Here is a 7,004-nt window from a genome sequence, read left to right as displayed (position 1 = left end):
TCCCGTTGAATCATTCAAAATCATTAAGGATACTCGGAAATCACATAACCTCTTACAATGCCATATCCCAGATATGGTTTTACATGCTATATCATATCGAGGCCACTTTCCCAGACAGGGTCTTACGTGAAATTGATTAACGATACCAATGTCCCAGACATGGTCTTACATGTAATCACATCTCGATAACCTAATGTCATGACATCCATATCCTATACTATTCCTAGGGTTCGTACAGGACTTTCGGATGTCGTAACTTCGTCAATTCATGCTCGTACTTGCTCGTTCAAAATTCATAGCAATTCAATGATAATAAAACATATATAATTCGATTAAAAGACATTTATTTGCATATGAACTTACCTCATAGTCAGAATAAACGAACAGAGTCGACTATTCGATATCTTTTGATTTCCCCCAGTCTAAATCCGATTTCTTTCATTCTTGATCTATATACATTCAAAAATATATCTTTTATTCATCAACATGTTCAGTTTCATCCACAAACACATATTTAAGCCAATTTGCACTTTAGCCCTAAACTTTTACATTTCTTACAATCTGGTCTTTATTTCACAAAATCACAAATTACACAATTTCTTTCTAATTTCATGCTAGTCGAATTTCATATTCATATTTTCATTTATTTCACACATTTAGCCACACGTTTTCCTCTTTTCACAAATTAATCCATTTTATGCAATTTCACTAAAAATCACTTTATAAAACATAATAATCTATCAGCAAATACTCATTTTCATCATCAAACATTCAAGAACTCAAGCATTCATCAATGGAAACTTTAAAAATCATTAACACTTTCAAAAATTGAAGTATGGGCTAGCTTGAACACAAAGCAACGATCACAAAAACATAGAAATCATTAAAAACCGAGCTAAAACGGACTTACACTCAAGCTTAAAGATGGCTGAATGCATGAAAGCTTCCCAACCCTTATTTCTTTCCTTATTTTTGGTCAAAAATATGAATAAATATGAACATTTGGTTTTGTTTTACTTTAATTATCATTTAATAACAATTTTACAATTTTAACCTTAATTAAACCATTTAAAAACAACCTAATGGATGTCCATTTATGAAAATTTTCACTATCAATGGTTTAATTACAACATAAGGACATTTCCTTTAATAAGCCATGACAATTAAGTACTTTTAACAAGTGGGATGCAACTTTTGCATTTTATGCGATTTAGTCCTTTTTTTCTCAAATTGAGCTATTAAACGATAAAATTAGCTCACGAAATTTTCACACATACAAATTCACATGTTGTAAACACATAAAATAATATTAAAATAATTTTATAACCTCAAATTTGTGGTTCTAAAACTACTGTTCCGATTTAGCTAAAACCGGGTTGTTACATTCCGAGTGGTTCACGGGTATGTCAAAGATGAGACTATGTGTAAATTCCTTTCAAGATGGTACAGGTATGTACTTGAAGCTCATATCTAATAAATGCTTGAAATGATGAATATGAGGTAAGTTTTATGATGGAATGAGCTATGATTATGAGACCATGGTAACTGTACATTTAATTATGTTATATTATTTGAATGTTACATGTAAGGTAGGTTGCTTATTTCTTTCATACGAGCTTACTAAGCTATATAGCTTACTCTGTTTATTTTCCATCTTTTTATAGTGTCGCCAAGCTAGCTCGAATCAGAGATCGTCGGAGATTCGAATCACACTATCAAACGTTCATTTTGGGTATTGATGATCTTAGTATTTTGAAAGTATGACTTGTATAGGGACTTGGTCATTTTGTTATATGTGTCATTATGTGACAGCCCTAATGTGACCCTAGTCGGGAAGTGGTTTCGGGACCGCTAAACCGAGTCATAAAAATAATTAGCTATCATAATTGATGCTCATTATATGTACATGTGCATGTGTGAAAATTTCGTGTTTGAATTTTGTTTAATTGTGGGTGAATTTTAGTAAATAGGACTTATGTGAGAAAATTTTGAAATGTGATAGGTCAAAGCATAAGGATATATTAGTGCATGAAATAAAAAGGGGGGACTTGCATGTCAATTTCCCCCCCTAATTAGTAGTGGCCGGCCATGACAAGTATGGTAGACCAAGTGTGATGGGCAAGACGTGTCATAGACATGTTGTGTTGGTGCATCATGGGAGGAAACAATAAAATAATGAGCATGGTAATTAATTAATGAAAGGGAGGAGTGATAAAAAAAATGGTCTCATCCATGCCCCCCCCCTTTGCCGTGAATGGAAGAAAGAAAACAAAGAAAAAAAATGTGTGTTCATCCTTGAACATCCTTGACTGAAATTCAAAAGGAAAGAAAGGAGGAAATGTTGAAGAGGTTCGGCCATGCATGTAACTAGGCTAAGGTATGTTTGAGGTTGCTCCATGAGATTCATGTATATTTTAGTAGTTAGCTTGAGTTCTAACTAGCCCATAGTTCAAATCTTTATTATGTCATGGAGATGATATTCGGCTAAGGTGGATTTGTGTTGATATCATTTGCATGCTAAAAGTGAAGCTTTGTAATGGTGCATGTGATGGTGGATTGATGATTCTTGAATCTTCTTTTTAGCATTTTTGAGTGAGACATTAAGTTCTTTGTTTAACCATGACCAAAAATTGAAATGGTATGGTGTTGTGATGCATTCGGCCATGGTAGGAAGTAGAAGGGAAAAATATGGTTGTTGTTAGATGAAGTAGAGTCTAACGGATGAGCACATATGTGCATTGGTTGCTAGATGGAGAAGAATCGGCTAGCAAGTTGTGTGCTAAGGCCGAATATAATTTTTGTATATTAATGAGTAATGCATGTGTTAAATTGATGGAAAGGGAGAGGATGCTTTACTAGTGTATATAGGTGTGTATTAGCCAAGTTTTGAACTTGAAACAAAATGGTGTTTAGTCAATACAAGTGACCATACTTGTAGAATGTATTAAGTGTTGCAATCGGCCCCAACATAGACATGTATGTTCGGCCACATGAATAAGTACATAAGTTATGTGTATGTTCGGTCATAGGTAGCCTATTGATGGCTTTAGCTTGACTTAGAAAATTCGGCCAAGGGGAAAAAAATTAGCTAAAATGTTGAGTTTGATTCATGATTCCGTACATATGTGACTTTAATGTCTAATGTATAAATATGGGCTAAGTGCCTTGTGTTCCTCTTTTCGATGCTCAAATGATTAAATCAATTTATTTGTTTAATTAAGCTCAAGAGAAAAGGGGAACTAAATCCGATAAAGGGAAGGAAAAAGTGGTCAAATAGCCGTCGAAACCGTTCGACAACATCTGAGGTAAGTTCTTGAGTAATAGAGCTTAAATTATGATTTGATTAGATCATGTTTTAAGCAAATCAAAATCATGCTCTTTGTGTGTGGCTATTGAGCCGAAATTGCAAGAATGATAAGTGTCTTGTGTTTGAGTTTTGCTAACGAAAATGAAATACGAATGTGCCATGATTTATTGTTAAATGTGCATGGTTATTTGAATGATGTCCGGGCTAAGTCCCGAAGGCTTTGTGCTAAGTGACATATCCGGACTAAGATCCGAAGGCATTTGTGCGAGATACTAATTTCGGGCTAAGCCCGAAGGCATTTGTACGAGTTACTAAATTCGGGTTAAGTCCCGAAGGCATTTGTGCGAGTTGCTAAATCCGGGTTAAGTCCCGAAGGCATTTGTGCGAGTTACTATAACCGGGCTATGTCCCGAAGGCATTTGAACGAGTAGCTATATCCGGTTAAATTCCGAAGGTACGTGATTTGGGAATGAATGATCTTGCTGTAAAAATTTCAGTTAATACGCTTGAAACATCCCAACATTGAGGTATGTTTCGTATGTGCTTTGAATTAGTTGAGCCCTTACAAATAAGTATTCGCTCAGTTGATAAATGAGCTACCGGCCTTTGGCTAAGTTGATCTTTGTGTATGAATAAAAGGGTTGGTAATGTGAAGTAAGTATGATATTGAAAATTTGTGCATATGAAATTATCTGTTTAGCTATATGAATGCTATACTTTTGTTGTGCTGGAATCCCTTGCTCAAAACTTACTAAGCATAAATTGCTTACTCCGTCTCTTTGATTCTCTGTTTTATAGATTTTGGTTCTTCAGCTATCGGACTCGGGATTTTGAAGTCGAAGTCGCCCACACTATCAAAGCCCCCTTTTGGTACAATTTTGGTTGAACTTCGAAATGGCATGTATAGGACTACCCGTTTTGTTGTGGGTCATGGACCCTTTGGATTTGTATAATTTTGGATAGCCATGCGAAAATGGCTTATATATGTTTGAGCATAATGTTATCATCATTTGGTATGGATATGGTTATTGAGAGGTGTGGATATGCTTAACAAGGATTGGCCATGGGAATGGTTAATCACTATCATAATTTGTGCTATTTATGCTAAAAGGGCTAGTTGAATCATGGAAATTATGAAATAGGTAAAGTCTACCTTAAAGGCAGATGCTGACAGCAGCAGTGATGTAGATTTGGAAAATCACTAAAAATAGTAGGAATGGAATTAAATAGTGAATAAATTATTTAAACGAACCTTGATGAATCTATTTTCATAGAAAAGTAACGAAACAATCACATGGACAGTATGTTAAGAGATATTCAGGTTCTCGTGAGACAGGGCCAGAATGGTTTCTGGATTTCCTGTTCCGACTTTGGAAATTCATTATAAATTAACCAGAGATAATTAGGAGTCATGCCATATATGTATAGATTCCTCTCTGAGTCTAGTTTCTATAGAAACAAACGGCATCAGTATTGAATCTCTTTTCAGGGAGATATCTAAGTCGTAATGCGCAAAGGTCAGTGTAGTCGATCCCTGTAACATGGGATATTTTGACTAATAAACTGTACTAATTGGCCGGACCAAAAATTATAGAAAAAAATATGTAGATGGACATATGAGTCTAGTTTCAGGGAAAAATTACGAAACTGATTTTCGAGTTGTGAAACTCAAGATATGATTTTTAAGGTGACAGTGACGCAGTTAGCCAACTGCCTGGAAAATTTTTAAATGGACTGCAATAGTAAGCGAATTTAGTCTGTGAACCCCTCGTGTCTGACTCCGGCAACGGTCTCGGGTACAGGGTGTTACACATTATGATTGGCCAAATGTATTGGCTTGTAATAGCTATTGGTTGATTTGGTACCTTGTCATGCTAATTGGCTTATATTGGTTAACATGGTTGTAAGCCTAAGTATAATGATATGTGTACCAATGTCATTGGTGATGTGGTTATGATAAACTTGATGAATAACAGAATGTGATTCATGGCATGAATGTGTTAAGTTGGAAATGTGACTTATTGGTGAGATGATTATCTATGCACAAATAGGTGTCTTGAAAGTAGTTTAATGATACTTAGTATAAGTGAAATTAGCATGATAAATTTGGGACATAATAAATGTTGTGATTGTGATGGATGTTGCTATGGTATTGGCATGTATTAGCCATGATTGTGCATGTTTGGTTGCCTAAGTGTGCCATGGACTTGTGCTATTGAATTGGTATAAGTGTTTTTGCTAATAAGGGTGGCAAATGGCTTGGTAAATAGCCTTCATTGTGTCCACACGGGTAGACACACGGGAGTGTGTCTAGGCCGTGTGTGACACACGGTCCGTCCCATGGGCATGTGTTTTGGTCATGTGTCTCCTGCACCTTAATCTTGAGAAATAAAATGCTCAAAATTGAGCACACAGGCAGAGACACGGGCGTATGTCTCAGCTGTGTGGATGACACGGCCCTCAGGCACGGGCGTGTGTCCTGGGCGTGTGAAGTCTGCACCTATTTTATGAAAATTAACTTTCCACACAGCCTAGCACACGAGCGTTTGACTTGGCTGTGTAACCTCAATTTGTTCATGGGTTACAGGTTAAAGAGTTACACAAGGTCGAGACACGAGCATGTGTGACCACATGGCCTGATCACACGGGCCTGTCCCATATCCACACGGGCGTGTGACCCCTGTTTAGGGCAGAAATTTTCTAAGTTTTGTAAAAATTTCTAAAGTTCTCTGTTTAGTCCCGGGCCACTTCCAATGCATGTTTTGGGCCTCGTAGGCTCGTATAAGGGACTTTGTGGTTGAATGCAAATGGTTTTAATTTGGACGCAAATTTATGACTCGAAATTGTATGATTGCTTGTGATGTGAGTTCGGTAATGCCTCGTACCCTGTTCTGGCATCAAATACGGGTAAGGGGTGTTACACCCAATGTCCAAAAAAAAAAAACAAGCTTAAAAAATTTGTAATGTATTTTGTTAAAAATTTTATCCGAGAGACTCCTCCATATGTTGCATCCAAGTCTTACGCATGTTTATTATCTGAAAAGTTTATGAAAATTAAGGAATGAGCTAATAAGCTTAGTGTGAGTTTTATATCAAGATAAGTATCAAATATCACTTAAAATGTATCAAAGTTATTTTCAAATGCATATTAATCAAATATGCAAACTTTTATGCACGTGATAATGTCAATGCAATCTTTTCATATAAAAAACGATTATGCATAATTTTTCGAAACATCCTACCGATCATAGCTACACACCAAAAGGAGTTTCCTAGAACTCATCCATCCAAAACACATTAGCGCATATGTGGACAAAGCCACCAAATTTGCAAACAAGCTATCAATACACATAGTTGTGGATAAACCACCAATATTTACAGATTATTAAACTACCACATCTTCCTCCTTACAATTTGTCTCAACCCCATGTAATGCATAATGGCATACAATCTCATTTCAAAATAATAGGCATGTTAATCATGCTTTCATGTACACATCAATATCATTAGTCATGGTAATCCATGTTTTCAAAACGAACATATAGCCATGATATCACACAACATGAGATTAGAAAATATCACATGATAACAATACACATTATATCATATCAATAAGATTTAAGTAAGAATAACTTACCTAAAATCCACATACTCGCCTACATGTTAATTTATTAAGTTTTATGTCTGTAAAGATAAT

This window comes from Gossypium hirsutum, chromosome A07 (assembly GCF_007990345.1).
Source record: "Gossypium hirsutum isolate 1008001.06 chromosome A07, Gossypium_hirsutum_v2.1, whole genome shotgun sequence".
In the NCBI taxonomy this organism is placed as follows: Eukaryota; Viridiplantae; Streptophyta; class Magnoliopsida; order Malvales; family Malvaceae; genus Gossypium; species Gossypium hirsutum.
Note: the sequence above shows the minus strand (reverse complement) of the source record.